The sequence below is a fragment of the Prenolepis imparis genome, unplaced genomic scaffold (genome assembly GCF_030444845.1).
Source record: "Prenolepis imparis isolate NDT839.2.m4 unplaced genomic scaffold, iyPreImpa1.0 SCAF_1, whole genome shotgun sequence".
Lineage (NCBI taxonomy): Eukaryota > Metazoa > Arthropoda > Insecta > Hymenoptera > Formicidae > Prenolepis > Prenolepis imparis.
Window position 1 is genome coordinate 8,017,194 of NW_028141159.1, and position 20,302 is coordinate 8,037,495.

The 20,302-nt window shown below is 33.4% G+C and overlaps 1 protein-coding gene across 2 annotated transcripts in view; it reads right to left on the bottom strand.

Annotated features, from left to right (window-relative positions):
- The window catches only part of LOC145944625 (uncharacterized), a 54,576-nt gene that overhangs the window by 10,016 nt on the left and 24,258 nt on the right, over positions 1-20,302 (bottom strand). The window contains exons 1-2 of one of the 2 annotated variants that reach the window (XM_083053119.1): positions 19,842-19,975; positions 19,371-19,413 (exon numbers count right to left, since the gene is read on the bottom strand). The exons of the other annotated variant lie outside the window; for it this stretch is intronic. The gene's annotated coding sequence lies outside the window, so the exon portion shown is untranslated. Of the gene's footprint in view, positions 1-19,370; positions 19,414-19,841; positions 19,976-20,302 lie in introns of those variants that run through there. 2 annotated transcript variants of the gene reach the window in all.

The window sequence follows — 20,302 nt, forward strand, 5'->3', positions numbered from 1 at the left end:
TTATTTACATAAAATTAAAATACTTATGTAATTAATATTTATGTATATGTATAATTCATAAATTTTATCATAAATTAAGAAGAGAGAGATTATCTCGACCTATATTTAACAAATATTTGACAATTGTTTGCAATGTGCAATAAATGAATTATTCAGTATATTGATAATTTAGTTTAAAATTTGCAGAAAGTAAAACTTACGCTATATATCATGAGGTAACACAGAAAAGAATTTGTAGCGTGTACATTTCTCTCGTGTAATAATTATGGAAATACACGCTGAAGGAATCGACGACACGCTGAAGTTGATGGAGGAACGAGACGTATATGTATATGTCCCGCCATGTTACAGCTTGTCGTTTTCCATTTCGACATAGCTGCACACTACTTAGAAATTGTAATGAATACGGGAACGACATAATCAAATCGCAAATCAGGTTGGATTCTTATGGGCGCTCCGCATGCCGACGAGGAAGTGATTACCATTAGCTGAAGTGCTGCTGCCCCTTTTGTTTCTTTTTTCGCCCTAGGTCACGAAGGGAATAGACGCGGGACTATTACGCTCTCGTGGAACGAGAGGAAAATTTCGTACTGGCTGAATTGAAATCGGGGAATCGGTGCTTCCTGCTTTCGAACTTTCTGAAAAATCAGTGCTACGGTGCCGCCGGCACCAGCTCGTAACCAGATACACCATAAGATATGCAAAAGAGACGCGTTCTCGTGACTTTATCAACTTTCCGGATTTAACCGATAAACTAAACGCGCGAATCAAGTGCTTAATCCTTCAATATCGAACGAAATAAATTTTAATCGAATAATCATATTGAATAATTATTTGTAAATATAATTCAATTATATAAAGGTATGTATTATAGGTGATATATGTGAGGTAGGTATTATATGTGAAATAAATAGTTACCTCAATGCTCTGATAAATATTTGATAAAAGCAAAATCTAAGATTGTAAGAAGTGGTCGTCGTACCAATAATCTTTAATGGAGCAGCTGCTTGGTTTTATATTGTCATAAATGTCTTGATGATTTCGACACAAGGATTATTCTGCATCTCCTTTCTCGTAACGTACATCTGACATATACCAAGAAACAACTTTACCTAGTTTAATCGATCTCACGATCACGAGTCTTGCTGTACCGGCAACTACATCTTGAATCAACGTTGAATCACCTACAATGCCGATAATTAAACGGACGGGCTGTATAGAGCTATACATTTCCGTGGTTATATTCTGCACGAAATATCTTATGTATAGTATTTAAATAATTTGATAATAATTTTCAAGTACTTAATAGTTTACATAATATTGTAATTGCATGTTAATTTTTTCTCTTGTTTTTCTCTAATTTAATTTTAGATAAAATTAAAAAATATATAATTAAATATATATAATGTATCATATTTAGTATTTTTGCATGATTTATATTAAGATTATTTTTCGCTATTTTATTATAATCATTATAGATTAAGAGTATGACGATAAAACAAAGTCTAAAATCTAAAACGTTTCTAAACATTGATTCATTTTATTTCATGTTATCGGTTTATTGTAGAAAAATCAAATGGCAAAAGTTGCACACATTGAGATGTATCGTTAATAATCGATAGCATTATGGGAATCTCGCATTATGGAACGTGGGAGTTCCAAGTTAACCACACCTTTATCTTTGTTGAAAGATCGTGTTGAAAAATATTGCAAAGAAGAAACCAAGAAGAGGAAAAGAGATAGAGAAAAAAAGATGCGGACTCGTCTCTCGAAAATATTTCTTGAGAGTGAAAGCATCCGGCTCGCTATATAATACACCATCCGAGCTCCAGCTCTGCGTTGCACGTTTCACGTAGTAGCGATACTCTCGTAAAGAACGTGATGACTTTAAACTTTCGTTTAATTTATTATCGCAGCGTTGGCGAGAATTCAATCACAAACTTTCTCCCGAAAGGAAGTCACGATTGAGATTGGTAAATCTAGCTATTGCGATATCTCGATTAAAAACTTCCTTCTTCTTTTGTGTTAATTTTCATCTGACATTGAGTGACAAAATAAATTTCGCCACAATACTTTTCGATGATATGGAAATAAATAGAACGCGCAGGAAGTGACAAAAATATTTTTAATACAATAATTGTTATATAGTTTGATGATGATGATGATTGATAATATATGTAAATATTTAATCCGTATTTTCTTGTTCTTGTTCAATTTTCTTTGACATACTTGTGCAAAGTGATTTGAATGATAAAAAAGTTTTCTTTATCTTTATTAGTATATCGAGATGTTTATTACTGTAATAGCTAGCGTTGAATTGAGTGTCCAACAATTTTGTAAAATTGTTTAAAGCACGCACTGCATAATCAACGATCGTTATGCTGCACTGTAATAATGTTCGACTGATAACGTTTGGGCAATGCTTTGTAGATTGACGTTCTGTAATATTTCATGGAGACTGGGTCAAATGTTTCTTTGCAATTTATCGACAAATAACAATTTTGAGATTCGACGTTCTCTTAGAAAAGAAAAGAATCTTTTAGAGCTTTTCCGTTTGCACGTTCGAACGCAAAAAAACTTATGCAAATCACGTGTACAAAGTCACATGATATGACAATATGCATAATATGGGTCTCCATTCTCCTCGCGCCTCTCGTGGAGTATTAATCTCCTTTCACAATTGCATTACGTTGAAAGTATATACTATTATGAGGCTTTTGTTCTATCAATTTCACTAACATTTACATACTAACATTTGATACGCGAAATAGATAATGGAGAAAATGAGAAAACTTTTTAATTTTATGAATATAATATTAACTTAAATGAGAGTCTGTATTATGTCGGATGATTATAAAAAATGTATGATGTATTATATCAAGAATAGTATATATTTTATTTGCCTCTCAGCATGGGAAACAAATCGTGAAAGTTGCTGAGAAATCTCTGGGTTTGCAACTTGTGCTTTTATATATGTTGAGGTTCATACATTCCATGAGAAGCGTTACAAATAGTAAGGAACAAAGCGTAATGAATGGGATTAATTAAGAATTAGTTTTGCACAATTCTCTGATGTAAGAATTTAATTTTTAATTAAGTTTCTAGTTATATATAAACGTAGCCATTCAAATATGTTTTTAAAGAATAATTAAACAAATTACTCAATTCTCGATAAAAATATTAAAAATTACTTTTTAAAATTTCTATATAGTATATTATAAAATAACGTAAAATATAAAAAATACATAATATAATAAAAAATATAATAAATAACAATTGCAATTTAGTTTAAATATATATATATGTGGAATGCAAATCGAATAATCATCCAAATATATTCGTATATTTTACAAAACTTTTAAATATTATAGAAGAGAAGAGAGATGTATTTCTAAAGTAATAAAATGAGATGTTAAAAGTTAAAAATAGCACACATTATTTTCGGCTGTGCGAATGTCAGCACGTTAGCAACTAGTTAGATGTGATTGACCTTGACAGTACAGTCAACCTATTCAGCCAATGTTTCAGCGACAACTGGTATGGGTCGATGCCACTTTCACGATCAGAACTATATGTATAATTATCCTGTTACGAGGGTTCCTGTGAAACTTGTTTTCAGAACTCGGATATACAAGGAGTGGACTCCACCACTCGATCATAGAAATTACATATAAACTGGATTAAAATATTTTCAATATTAAAGCTTAGAATATACTCTCTCTTCACAAAATCACCATTATACGTTATAAATATAAAAACGAAAAAATTAAGAACATTAAAAAATCATATAAATTTCATTTTTTTGTTAATATTGTAATCTTGATTATTTCATTAAATCTCGAATCATATATAATCACACACGTAATTATGAATATTCATTTTTATGGTCTATACAATCATTATATAGAATAATGAATAAATTAATGAATTTACATTATAATATTATGAAGATAAACAAATTTTACTGCAATAAAAACAGTTCAAAATTATTTCAAAAATACTCAATCTTTGACTGAGAATCTTCGGAATGTTATTTAATCAAACATTAAATGCAATTATTACATAACTAGAAGAAATTCCTAGTGCAAATTAATATCTAAGATTCTTCTCAGAGAAATTTAATAGTTGACTTTCTCTTTATTTAAATCATAAGTGCCTTAAGGCGACATTATTAATTGATATTTCATCTTTCTATCAAGTAGTATTGATTGGTATGCCATTACTTTCAGAATAAAATTAATAATCATAGTTTGACACAATCAACTACAGTTTCTATTTCGGATTGTATTTATGGATTTACTTTCTGACAACCGATTTTACAGTCAAAAGTTTCAGACATATTATTGATGATGATAGATCATTAATCTCAATATAAACATTTTATCGATTAATTAAATCTTATTAACCAGTAAAATTTGTACATTCAAAGTCTAATATAATCGGAAGAATCGATGTTAGATGCAGTTTCGGCGCAGATCATAAATTCTTAACTTTCTCTCTTTCTCATTTTCTTCGTCGTGATGTACTTAATTTCCGGGTGTCACGATATACATATGTGAATGTATTCAATATATATATAATATATATATATATATATATATATATATATATATATATTGAACACGATGACGAGATGCGCTTTGTAGTATAACTTTTCTTTCAATATCAGTAAATGAGTTAACGACGCAAGTTTAGAACGTAACTCTTTGGGAATCGTGATTCCCGTCGGGCACGATGTTGTAGATTGTTGCGATCTTTTCGACTGCTGTTGGAGAGGAAAGTGGCTACCGATTATCCCTCATCCCATCAATTCCACGGTATATAGGATTCGCATAATACTTAGATTATTCGATCTATTCCCTGCAGCAGGTTCTTTTCTCGCGATCAGACACGTTTATGTCTACGTAAATTGCTATTTTTCACTTAAGAACATGCAACTTGCTTTTATAACCTCCCTAAGGCTAACCGCTTCATAATTTTTCTTCTTGGGTTGTGTCTAGAAGAATTTCTGTATTAAAAAGGCTAATTTTCCTCCTTCGATTTTATGTAGCTTTATGTTTACAAAAATTTTCTATGGGATTACATAAAGCTATAGGCTTTAGGAAAGGGGACGTGCTGCATTCTAGGACATTCCATGGTTTCGAAATAAACGATAGTCCCTCGCTGTCATTAGACCTTCATGTGATGCGTATCGATGGCAAGTATGAAAGTCGTGAAAAAACAAGTGTCTAAGAAGGACATAACATCCTTGTTACCATTTTCTTCCTGCATATTTAACTAACGGTGGGATCTAGAGCGCCTCAATCATTGGCACAAGGACGCATCGATCATTAAGAATCTGCGGTAACCAATTAGCTCCGAGACGAATGGTGAGCTCCGATATGTATTTCTATTTCTCTCGCTATGCTTCATTAATCAAAGTCATGCTAACAAAGATGATGGTTTTCGATAATACGTTTTTCTTTGTATAGGCAGTTGTCATCCTCAATGTTGCGCAATACTGTTGTGAGAGGAAAATTGATGAGTACAAATAGTTTACACCTGTTAAATCAAATTTACGTTAACGAAAGGTCAGTAATGCGTTAAACAGGCTTTTCATCGCGTCGTGATTTATGTATTCTTTGTAATTAGAATATTGTAATTGAAAATACTGTAATCAAAAATATTCAGACAAATTCAGATTAAATTCGTCGAGTTCTGCTATTTTTCTAATATTAATTAAACCATAATATATATAAATTTTTCTTCCTGTAAACATAAGATTACACTAACACAAACTGCATTTGAAATTAATCTAATAATGTGTTAAACAAATCGAAAAATTATTAGAATAATAAAGAAATATTTTAATTGGAACAAAAAAAAATTGATAAAAAAGTAAGAAATATTGGAATCATATAAGAATATTCCATGTCTACGATGTTTGACAATGCAAAACTGATGCTTGAATAACACGTTTAATGATTTACTTATTATTCAACATGCTCGCTAGCTTTATTGCACCAATCTGTACTAACGCAGTCGTCGATTAACGAACACGGCGACGATCTAAGGCAACACAACTATTATATATATAATTCCTCGATTAGAAGTTCAATGGTCACCGCGCATTAAAGGGCATTATCCAGAATTAATGCGCTCCAGTTCTACGAAGTGAGAAGCGAACGGAACTTACTAGGCATCCTACGTGATCGAAAGTCGACCGACAGATAATTAGTCATTTTCTTTATTGCGCTACATACAGAGGCGTAAATGTCAGCTGACAGATCTTGACTGAAATTACGCTCGAAAGCTTGGTCGCGGTAAAAGTATCGACAGGAGAGGCTATTACAATGCTCTGCACAACCAAACGGCACGATGTAACACTGCAAATTACGTTATACCCCATACGTGCCGCGGTGGCAACTGAAACAAATTTTATCGAATACGTTTCGAAAGACTCGCATACCTCCAAACGTATCTCAACGATCGATTGAGAGACGTGTAAATGGATAAAGCAGCCTCGGCTGCTACGACGACATACTTCGCGACAATCGTTTTATTTTTAGTGCAGCGAGGTTCGGTCAAGAAAGTATCGGCGCATTGTGCGCCTCGTTAACCCCTGCGTGGGTGTAGCCTGCAAATACATTACTCGCTGAAGTTGAATGATCCGCGAATGCAGCGTAGGTGGGTTGCGCTGTGTGGTTGCTACCGCTTATGATAGCTGCTCGGGAATGTACCCGACGCATTTACGACGCGTGAACGTTTCGCCTATCGATTGTGCACGTCGGATAATAGGCATAATATGCGTGCCAAGGCTTACGAGTCACGCATGATCTCGGGGTTCACGTGATCCGCGCGATAGCGATCCCCCACTTTACGTCACACACGTGCAGAGACTGATACGCAAGAGCGATGCACGTACGCATCGGAGTCACCGCCGAGGAGTATGTGTACTTTCACACGCGATCTTGCCATCTTCGGTGTCCTTGTCGATTTTTCTTCGCCGGTAATAAGTAGTAAATTTACACCGTTCGCGAGTATCCCGATGACTTTCGCGCGACCCGCGATACATCATTTTAGAGATAAATCCATCGTACCAAAAACGTATACATATTTTGGGATAGGATTGCACATCTTGGGTGGCAGAGTCTTACTTATTGCCATTACTTTCAACATCATCAATTCAGTAATTTCTATTGTGACAAAAATATAGCTTTATCGAAACGAGAAAAGAAACTTTAGAAAATAATATTTTTTAAAATAAATAAATAAATTTTTTAAATAAAATTCTTGTAGAGAAACAAGTAAATATTATGTCAATTTTTTATTTGTAGTAAATTTCGTGTACATTTTATTTTATGCATAATTGATGCAACTGTTTGACATGCGTATTAACGATTGCTATATTTCAAATATTAGAATAATTATTATAAAGGTAATTATAATAATTATTAATAGCTAGCATTATATGCGTGCGTATATACGCATATTTATGTTATAAACAGATAGTAAATAACTATTTTAATCTATAGCCTTTAGATGCGTAAATTACGTTCTTTTTTGAGTGACAGATTTGGTTCTTGCGTTCACAATAACAAGCGCTTATGAAAACTCAAGATAGATATAAATTGCCGAGTTTTGCTTAACATTTTATCTTCAAAAATAAGACTTATTGTTAGTTTTTTCGCGTGGTGAACGCGGTTTGTTACACATCAATCACTCCACTTTGTGAAACTGTTTCAGTAATGTCTTTTCAACAGGTCACCGCGTACTGTCTCGAGCAGCGTAAAATGTATGTTTCAGATTTTACTGGGCGATATATATGTAAATTTGTAGTAAACTGGCCGTCGTTTTTACAACATAGTCCGACAATGATTTTGCGGAGAATAAAGCGCGCCAAGATTTTATTCTGCTTTCGAATCTTACGTTATGATGTTATTCATTACTATACTTACTGTTCATTCATCCTGTCAGCGTAATTAATTATTTCTCGTAAAAACAATTTGTCAGCACAATTGATGATTAGAAAGCGCGTACAAATCAAAGCAGTATTAGAATACAATCAATTATAGAAACTACATAAAGAGATATTTATTGACAGTTGTTAATTCGTACTTTATTGCACGTGATATTAGCACGCCATTATCTTCGTCGCAGACGGCAAGAAATAAATAAAACGAAATGCGCTTTCACGCGAATCCGAAGCTTTCGCGTATATGTATAGAAAGCCGATGTAATCGATTGATCGCATGACATCGGGTTATCGTACAATCGGCAACGGGTTATAAGCGTGCGGGAGGATAAATGGGTTGACTCCGGGATCCGGTGAAAGTGAACGAAAAATGATCTGGTTATCACAAGGAAGAGCTCTCGTGCACGCCACACTTTCTTTCGCGTTATGGTGTTAGCATCGTCCATGTGTATCATTCGTGTTGTAAAATGATGATCATAAAAAAAGCCTTTCTTTTCAGTCAGCTGATAATGAATTGCGATTTTAATCAGTTTCATAGAAATCCGCAGGCCCAATCGATTGTGCAGATTATTTTTCATTTATCGATGAAATTTCCTTTATAACATTTTTGTAACTCTATTATGATCCTTGACATTTTCTGTCTTTTTTTGAGCTCGTTCTCGGTATTTATTATATCTTGGCGCATCGTTATAATATAATTGTTATGCGATAACTATTTGATAGTCTAATTGAGATTAGATAAATTTCATATAATAAAATGTATCGGCATGTCGGATTAACTGTTGAGAATTGTAACAGAGAAATATAAGAGACAATTAAGATTTTATCTAACTTCTAATTTGTTTTGGTCTCAACTAGAGTGCTAGTATTGCAAACATACAAGCATAAAATTAAAAATTTGCATCTAAAATATATTTAATAATTATACGATTAAATAATTTAATAGATTCAAGATTTTTCGAAATGACAAACGAGTATTGTTCGCGGCCAAGGTAACCAAGATGTGGTCTCTTCAACACTCGATTCTTGCTTCTTTTGCTCCTTCGAAATAAACTATTCTCGATATGCTATGCGCGTACATCTTTACTATTATGGAATCACTTTCACGCAACATTCAGAGAGAGAATCTCCAATCTCCGGTAATGCGTCGTCACGATATCTCTCTCGACTACAACCAGAGAATATCTTACAAAAAACGTGTCGAGACAAGCCATCGCTTCCTGTTTAATGTAACTTTCTTGATTCATTCCGCCATAGGTTCTTACCTATCTAATGACTTCCTTGAAATCATTCCGTTTGCATTGCGTTTCATTCGCTTAACATTGCGTATGTACATTGTATGAAGTTCCATCAATGCGATAATTAATTAAAAATCAACGTAATCAATATCAAAAAAGCAGCGTACTCGCTGTGACAAGAAAGACAGAATATGTACATGCTTTGATGTTGCACTCAATAGGAATCATTAGAAGATAGCTTAAATTTATAACAATTCTTGATCAGTGTTATTTCAGGTACGATCAATCTCGGACATTGACATCGCCGCGCCATCAACGAAAAATACATTTCTCGTGTTTTTCTTTTGCGCCATGACGTAAATATCGCGGACATACACGCGTACGGATGAGTAATCTCACAAGTCGGCGAGTGAAAGATATTCCGGTCTGACCGGAGCACCGGAGAAAGTGGCTGATTCCGTCGTACGGAAGGTTCACGCTGCTTCTCGAGCTCATCTTGTCGTTCATGAATCGTTATCGCGAATCAGATACGCGATCGACTGTTGCTGGATCGCCTACACACGATGATTTACGATCGGGCGTTTAAGGATCGCGGACACGATGAATGAACGAGCTCGCACATCCATCGCTCTTTCGCCGGATAACAGATTGCCACTCGTTTGTCTAGGATAACAAATTCTGGATCGTCGATCGCAGACTGGAATGCATCCTTGCTCTATAAAACGCCGTGGGTCTCCATTTTTTCCGAATCGTGATAGGAGGTTAATATATTGTTAATACGAGGCAATTTGTCAAGAATTGCGTTAAATCTCAATGGTGGTTCTTGATTGTCGAGAAAGTGGAAGATTAGGATCGCTCTACTACGTATCTCGAAGTAGTTGAGCAAAGTAGCTCAGCTCAGTTTCAAACGACCACTATAGTTCCATAATCGGAAAATCAATACGATCAGTACGAGTACTTCTTGCACACCGATCTGTCGTCTAAATAATAATATCATTTTTGTCGGTGATTATCTAATAATACTTTCAAATTGCAATGAGCAATGCCCGTAAAAAGAAAAAGATACATAACAACGTGATGCAAGAGTATAAGTTTGATCGCGTACTACTATTCTGTACTCTCACAACTTCCCGTATCAGCTTTCTCTCGTAATAATTAATAAATCTGTGTAAGGAGTCTCATCCTAATTTGCGAAACAAATTAAAATTTGCCACGCTTATCAATCGCACATTCGCCACGATTGACTGCTGTTTGATATATTGTCTTTGTGCTTTAAATAATTTTAATGTAAATTAGTTTAATTTTTTCATCACTCTATAATTATACGAATAATGAAATAATGCAGATAAATATAATCATGGTCTTCGAGAAGAAAGTTACAATATATTAAAATAAAGTATCTACTCATTTTTGATGATAAATGACAATTTCCTGTATAGCAAGTTCGTTCCGCTACCGCGATAAATTACCGAGTTGCTATTACAAATTACAGTCCTTGTAGAGCCAACTAGCTGAAAATGTCTCGTTCACCATTTTTGTCAGCTATTATATTCGTATAGAAGAACGTAAATGTTACGTGAATGTTCGTGAGATAGAACGCGGTACAGTCCGTGACAAGGTTAATGAGTATATTAAACACGATTAAACAAAACTTAATGGAGTTCCGATATCACGACTCGAATTTTTTGACATTATATTTAATTAATTTAATGTGCACTTTATAAATATTTTAATAGGTACGAGTTATTTAATACATATATTATGCATGGTGTTTTAACAATTATTTTCTATTTTTAAATTAATTAATTGTAATATTTAATTAAATAATTAAATTGAATTTACAAAAATACATGTTTATGATGCTTTAAATGTAATGTCCGATATTTGAGTTTACTTTTAAAACAAAATAAGATTAAAAAATAGCTCATTTTCCATTAGTTAGATTAAAAAATAAGTTATTTCAGAATAAAGAGATTATTTTTAATTTAATAAATCTCTCATGCATAAGTGTCCTATGTCAATTTTTTCAGTTTCTAAATCGTTCGCGATTGTTTTTTAATTTTGCAAGAAGCAATTTCAAAGAAGAATCGATTGAGTTGATGGATACTTGACAAAGCAAACGTTACAAATAGCACGTCCTTATTTATGTGAGTTGACCAAGCGGAGAATGTCTCTCGGTTACCATTTTCGTCTGTCAATCAGTCGACCGCGCATTTGATCCTGACACAAGTCGAGCAGCAAGTCGAGACACAAGTTACTTCACCAAGTCGAATTTCTTAAAAGGCACGAATTATGAGGAACTAGCTTTACTCGACTCCCATACAAATTACACCTATAATTCTTCCTCCGTGTTCTAAACTGCGCCGTGATTTTTTTATTTTATGTTTAAAGTGTCATATTTAAGAAATTTATTCAGAATCCAGTCAAGAGTTAGATTTATGCTCGTGAATTTACAAGATCACAGAACGATTGAAGCGTGTATCGAATTAAATATCCTATTATCCACCAACACCCACGATTCGCACTCGCTCGTGCTTAAGCTCGTTAGCTCGGTATTCGACCGACAGTATCGAAATTGGCGATACAAGCAATTATGAGGTGTCGTGCGTTTCGAGAGAGTCGACCGATACGGAGTGTACCGGAAAAACGAGCGGAACCGCCGGCGAGAAAACATTTCTAGAACGCGATTGGTTAGACACTTTTTGCGAGCGGCTCTTTAAGGAAGATATATTATTAGGAAATTTCGCGCGGTGACTGCATTGTATTTCCTTTTACGTTCAGGAAGGGCCTTGGTGAACGGTAACATAGCGTGGACACGATGTTATCTGTGCTCTGCTCTCGGAACATAAAATAATTCTTTTTGCGCCACACGTTGAAATATTCAAGGAACTTTTGATTATATAACTGAAGCTCAAATCATTCTCGAGCATTGGTCTTATTCAAGTGTCGAATTCACACGAATACTTATTAACGTGTCGATATCGGGATTATTTATTCGATAATCTTGTTAGTGACCGCGATCTTACGTAAAACAATAAATAATTATATTAAACGCGTAAACAAATTTTAAAGAAATATTTATATCTATGTATAATTATTTAAATAAACATAAATGTATAAACTGTAGCAAAATCGCAAAATTGAAATAATCGAGTATTATATATACAAAGTATATACAAATATTATATGAACCAAATGCTTTGACTGCATCCACCCCATTATATATAATTATTTTAAATCATTGAGTGAATCATGCAAAAGTAATAAACTGTTAAGAATGAATATCAAAGATACATTGTGATAAATTAGATATAGTGTTATAATTATTTCTTCTTTTTATATACGCGATTGTAAGGAATAGATTCTTCTTGCGATGATTGTAAAAAGGCGTCAAGTGCAATGTGTATGTATTTAGAGAAAACAAGCATACACTTGTTTTAAAAAGATTAGAAATTTTTTAGAAACGATTAATTTGCAATCTATTCAATATTCTTTTTAACAAAGACTTAGTTTGTTGATTGTAATAAATGCACAGCGGTAGATTGCAAAGGAATATATATAAAGAATAGAAAATTTATCTGCAAAGAAGACCATATATCTTATAAATCCGTAATGAGTAGAAAAGCAAGGATAGATCGGCGAAGCTAAACGAGCACTGGCCCGAATCGAATTATATGAGATCACATGTAAGAACAGATCGAAATAGCAGATTACATAGATCAGCGGTGTTTTACAAACGTAATTAGTTTCTTTAATACTAGTTTCTCATATATATACTATAATTTTGAATCAGATACAGATATGGTTTAAATTAAATCGAACCAATGCTAAGATCGTATATCGACGAGCTCTCTGGTCGCCTTACTCGTACACTGACAATTATCACGAAGTGATTTGGAGAAAGTAATATCTTTGCATTTTGCTCTTGACCAGTTAGAATAGAATTATAACTGTCTTGTTATAGAAAGTAACATCAAAAATTCCACATCTTGCTTCCGTATTCTGCGGAATAAATGATAGTCATCGAATTAAATAAGATTACATTTTCAGAAAGTGAGAAAACACTTTAATTCGGTATATGAAAGAATGATCATAAAATGACTTGTACGCAAATGAGATGCTTCGACAAGTTTTATAGTACAGTTAATTAAGCATAACACCGCGCGCAATAAAGCTGCGGTAAAAAAAAAAAGAATACCATTTGCGCGGAACAATTCGTGAGAAGGAGATTTCTCACCAGATTTGTTTTACGAGCTTCAATTGTGTGATGCTCATTCTCATTACTTTAACGATTGCCATGAATATTTTTTTACGCGTCTCACTCCATTTGCGCGTTTTAATCGCTTATTCGCACCGAAGCGAATTTATACATTTGCATGCGTGGACCTTCAATTATGCGTCGACAATAACTAACGATCTTTCTCATTGAGCAGTCCGATGCATCTAAGTTATTACAATACGTAATGATCATATTAATCACGCGTGTAGGGAGCGATGTGTGATAAATATACATGATACAGTGATTTCTTGTGTACCGATTACGAAAGATTTGCACAAGTATTTCTAGCATGCGTAGAGCAGTAAATCAATTCAGTAAAAATGATAATCGCATGTACTTTTTTTTATATCGTCATGAAGATATGTAAGTAATCAAAAATATTTTCCACGTGGTATTTTTATCGCATAAACACATCAAGAGCACGAATTATAATTAATTAATCATATAATGTTCATTTATATGATGCTGACACATAGTCGCGCGATTACATGTAAAATCGTTATTATCCACAAAAAATTAGAAAGACGGAATCAATTGATATTTTTGGGGGTATGTAAAATATAAAAAAAATTAATAATATACTCGCAAGATGTGATTATGTCAGTCAACGTCGATTTATCTATTGACTTCGAGAATCAGGCGACTATGATCATTGATCATCAATCAATGATTTCACACAGATTAGTTAATACATATTGCAAGCCCTTGCTTGCTCATTGCCACCCCTACTTTAATTCTAAATAATAATTTTAATATATTTATTTTTCAATTAAATTTATATAATAAATTGTGATATTAAAAATGAGTGTCACCTTGCGAATTGATTGTGTGCGTATGTGGAATCAATCATACACGATTATACAACGAATAATGTGAGAGGATAATCGTCGCTGTTTATATAGATTGATTTCGAGAACGTGTACAGCAAGTCTATAAACGATAAAGAGGAATGATGAATAAATTTTGTCTAAAGAGCTCAAGAGGACAGATACGTGTCGTAGATAAACATTCGAAAGATTTTCGATTGTTTCGCTAATCGATTGTGTTAGCAAATCGCGGTTATGCGGTTCATTCGAATGCGTACGAGGATTCACTTTCTAATTTGAACGTTGGTTAGCTCCCGCATACAACTCGAGATCCTCGTTACGGGCTTTGTAGTTTTTACAGCGCGCGCACACTTACCGCTTCGCACGAAGCGTCATAGTCTGATTAGCTTGTCGACCTCTCTTCATGCTCTAGCATGAACAGGTAGCATGAACAAGCCGACATGCGTGTCACATGTAACACGCCCGACGAGCGCATGTACATGTATATGTGCGATTTACAGAAATGCGTGAACGATCACCATAAGTTGCACCCAGTAGAGCCCAGCATGTAGTACGTAAAGAGGGGAAAAAAGAGAGAAAAAGAAAGAATGATGTGCACATATGTAATCGTATTAAATGAATTGGAATGGAATTTCAAAGTAGTCGCGTGCACGGTGCATCGCTGGTGTCGGCAATCATCCAGAAATTGTGTAACGCTACGGCGTCAAAAAAAGCAACTGGCGCCGAAGGAGATGTTCTCTCCGATGCACAACAAATAGTTCGATATACGTCGTTTAAGTCATTGCGCTTTGCTAAAGACAAGCAAAAGGAGAGAAGCAGCTGCATATATTTGCATGCGATACTAGGCATCAAATAATGATTTTGTCTAGACAAATACTGATTTTGTCATCCATTAGAATAGACAAATATATTCAACTACGTTCTATATATCTACATATATAAGTGACAAATTAATTCACATATTTTATTGTGAATTTTTCATTTTTAGAGATTGATCTCAACCTCTATCGACAAATAATAATAAAAAATATATATTATTATACATTTTTAAATGTAATCTAATTTACTTCAAGTTTGCGGCTGTCGGAAGTCAATTATAACAGAAGGACGCTATAATATAAAAGCTCATATTAGATTGTAATGTCAAAAATAGACCTCGATATCTCAACACGCTATTAATAATTGTTACTAGATTGAATGCGAACACGTTTTTTAAAAATAATGAAAAATGCACTACAGATGGGGAAAGATGCCACCGTTACAAGTCATGCACATCTGCAGTTGTTTTCACAGGTCATTTGTCGGCATAGCCGCAATTTACATATGCAAGTGGCAATGCCGGAGCGGAACGTTTCCACGACTGTTACTACGAGATACGAGACATTGCAACCTCACAATCAGTGATCAGCTCTCAATCGTTACTCTCGCGTCGCAATAGCCGGCGCTCTTCTACGGCAGAGGAGACCGATCGTGATGACGATGTCCGTGTTGCAAGAGAGTGCCTTTGCGTATTTTTAATGTTCGATCCAAGTAAAATAACATCGATACAACGTAATCTCTGGATATATATACACATTTAGATATACATCCATTAATTATAAAATTAATTGCAAACATAAAGATAATTATATGCTCTTGTAATATGTATATATTTATACATATAATGATAAAATAAGTGAATGCCAAAAAAGAAAAAGAATGAAAATTTCCAAAACAAAAAGTAACATATTATTGCTTTAGATAAGTCACGTCAATTTGCATTTGATTATATGATTTCTCTAAAAGCTCTCTCTTTCTAATTAATATATTCGGAAGTATCAGATTCTAGTCAAGCCGGTTAATAGTGTCGATAAGCTGCATATTAAATTATTACTTGCGTCTTTCTGGGTACAAATATTCATGTTTGTCAAGGATAACGAGTCGCGATAACTGGTTTAGCAAGATAATATCTCAGAGGCCAGCGAACAGTGCTAAAAATATTTCCAATGTTTTGTATTGTAGTGAGAAAGTCTTTCCTTGAAATCACAATCACGAGATCACGGCGACACGATAGAAAATACCTCCATGATGACGATCCGCGTATGGAATCTGAAAATTTTATTGCCCGATATGGAGAAGACTCGCGTGTATATATATAAGAATACGATTCCATAAATCTTATTCTAATTGGAATAGTCTAAGATCGACACATGCCGTTTCCCTAATGAAATTCCAAAGGTCAATCTTTATGCAACAATAAGATAGGTAATGACTTGCGAAAGGGGTATGCAATCTTGGTATAGAGAGTTCATGCGATTGTTAAGTTTATTTCTAAACCATTCTTCGAACGAAGGCAGTCAACCCAATGCCGTGGCAAACCGCGTTAATTGTGCAGTCGTCGCCTAAAGGCAAACCGCAATTGCAAATACTATTTTTTGTTTAAGCTTAAATGAATGCATAATCTCCATCTATCTTAATTGCATATTTATACATATTAATAACAATTTATACATTATATTTAAAGTAATTTTCTAATAAACTGTCGTATCGTTTAGTTGATCTGTAATTATCTTCAACGCAGGCGATATTTTTCCAACAAGTTTTCTCTCTATTCCAGGAATATATTCCAACTATTAACTTTCGAAAAAATAATATACTGTCTTTGTTTTTTTTTTTTACGGCATAATTTGATGAGTATCACGAAACACGTCGTGGCCTTCGTCTATTCGCTCGCAATCGACAGAGGGACAGTGTTTGTCTTACAAATGAGTCGCACCTGTTGCGTGTCGCAATATCGTCGTGGCAGGTCACGGTTATCGGTGACGATAATAGTAATTCGCCGCAAAATTCCATTGCTTAGGCAGTTCCGCAAATAAACACCATATATGCACCTCGATACGCGAAATGAAATCGTTCTTATAATAGAAAGTTTACACACAGCTACCGGTGGTGGTAGCATATTAATTGTATAGCTGCGCTCGGACGCGTGCGTTATTTCTTATCGGTGCATCGTTTTCGCCTCATACTCGTTACGGTAATCTTTTCCTCACGACTTCCCATTCTCTATTTCTCCCTTCTTCTTTCATATGTAATGAATCTACACGAGCAAGCATTTTTACTTTATAAACCTTTGTGTGCTAAAACGTGCCGTTATTTGCCTCTGACAGCTGCTCGCTTCGTGCGGATAACCGAATATAAAATCAGTCTTTTGCCAGATGCAAAGATACGTGTTTTATAATTAATCGATGAATCAGTACGCGATGTAGCGTTTAAATGTTTCTTGAGTTTGACTTAACAACGATAAAATTAATAAACATCGATTAAAAGAAATATATATAACAAATATTGATATATTTTGATGGAACTTGTCCACATAATGATTTATGATTAATATGATTAAGATGAAATCATTATCAAAATTGAAAAATTATTTTCAGATAAAAGAGTGTTTTTAAAACATACGTAAATTTTTTCATCAAATTTAAAAGTTTTGCTTGGAAGAGTTAAATTGCATTTTTTAATTTCCAGTCTCACGAGCAAGCGTTATACGTGGTTTAATGCTCGTTTAATACATTCTTCTAATTAGCAATTTAATCGATTACTGGTCAATCCGCAGAGGAATACTTTCTCGCGCATCAAAGAAACGCTTTCTAATGACGAAAGACACGTTAATGACGTTTTATGCCATCGATTTGTCCTGCCGCGATCTCATCACTGATGCATCTTAAAAGTTTTCTTCGATGGCCGCAATCTCCGGAGATTCGGACAGTTTCGTAGCAGTCATGTGATGAGCGTTTTCACAATCTCTGACTGCGTGAAACGATAAAAATATATGCGTATCCATATTTTGTTTCCTCGATAAATTATCGTCGAGAAAATAATATCTACTACTCCGACCTTAATTGTCACTATGTGATTGCTATATACGTGAACTGTGATTGCAAGCACCGCAACAATTCATCACCTATATAGATCAATTAAACCATCGTGCATTACTATACACAAATATTTTCTCTCATTATTGAATAAAGTTGATTAAGTCATTTAGTTTTTCTCAGTTGGCTTTTAATGATCTTATTGAAAAGAAAGCTTACACTCAAAAAAATGGTTTTGCAATTGTAGCAAAAATTTTTTAGGTGCAAAAAATTAACTGAGGTAGACAAATGATTAGCACATATTGCAATATCGTATATATTTTGCACGTAATCAATCTAAATGACAGAGACAGAACTAAAAAATTCTATCTGTGACAAACGATATTCTATCAGATACAAAAAATAGCGATAATTTTTGTTGCGACATCTAGAAATTTTTTTGCGTGTAGTAAGACAGCTTAGCTGTGTGTGAATACTAAAATATATTTTCTTATCTTTCTTAGATAGCAGATTTATAATTTTAATATAAAATAAATTAGAATAACAGCTTGTTATTTTTCGCTTATATCAAAATAATGAATATAGCTTTTAGTGTTTGATAGACTACTTATTTTTCCCGCGTTTCACAACTTTTACCTGTCATTGTTTAATTTCATTGCAGAGTGCATTTGCTTTGTAATAATCAAAGTGTGACGTTTGATAAATCGGTAAAAATATATTTGACAGAGATTGAGGCAGTTGCACGTAATAATTTTGCGGCGAACTTTCGTCAGAAGCGGGTTGTGAAATTTCGTACATAGACGCGTTTCGTAGTACCGCTATTAAGTATGCGTCTCGATGTATACACGAAATATTATTTTATATAAAATGCAAGAAAAATGCTTAAACTCATAAAATTATATTTAAACCTGTATACAAGTATTTCGAATTAAACGGAGTTCTTTTAAAAGAATTGATTCTTGTCAAATTATTATTATTCTTTATAAAAAATCTTATTTAGAATGACACATTTTTTTTTTACACAATAATTATACTTTTGGAATAATAATTATTCCGAAAAAAATTTCAATCTTTCAATTTTTATTTTATATATACCTATACATCATAAACATATACACGCACGCACGTGTGTAATAAAGATTTCGCCGAAATTTCCTTCTTTTTCTCTCTTTTTCTATTACTTCAAGATTGATATAAAAAAAATAATTTAACACTTACCGGCACGACGTACAACGGCAAAGTTGTAATATATTATGTTGATCTGTAAAACACAAATACATCAAAATTATATAGCAATGTCTGAAATAATTAATTCGAGAATAATTATTCCACGTAATTAAATCTTCCATTTATTTTTAAAAAATACTTTATAGAAAATTACATAACTTTTTGGGGGAAAAGTTCTTTTTATATATACGTTTTGTATAATATGCAATAAATCTCTCATTTTTACATCAACAATTATAAATCCATAATGTTTAAATGCTATATATATTTTTTAATATAAAAAATACATATACATGTATATAATTACAAATATTTTAAATATTTCTAGGTGAGAAAACTCGAATATTTAAAGTTATAAATTATATTACATAATAATTAAAAATGTATTACTATCAGAAGTAAATGCAAAAAAGTAATTAACGTTAGAAATAATAATTAATAAATAAATTATAAATAGCTTACCCTATGGTTGCTCTATCGTAGCCCGATGCCTTTCTGAGACTTTTCTTCTGCTCTTATTTATTCTTTGCTGCTTTGTGACACTCACTCACGAAAACGCAGTTAATTGTAATTGCCCGGGCATTAATCAGAATACGATAATCGCACAATCATTTGCACGGTACGCTCGAACGTGATTAATATATGTTATTACATTGCAACAAAAGCATAACGCGGAAACTGCGATCACATAAGTCTATAATTGATTTAATATTCGAAAATCGTACAGTCATCCTTCACTCATTGTAGCAAACTATCTTTGTTTCTGATAAATAATATACTCACATTCTGATATAAGCGAATAAATATAGTTAAAATTAGACATAGAATTAACGCGCTAATTAAAGATTGCAATGTTGGCAAATATAATTGATTAGATTAGGTGCTGATTATTTGCGCAATATTTCAATTCAATAAATATAGCA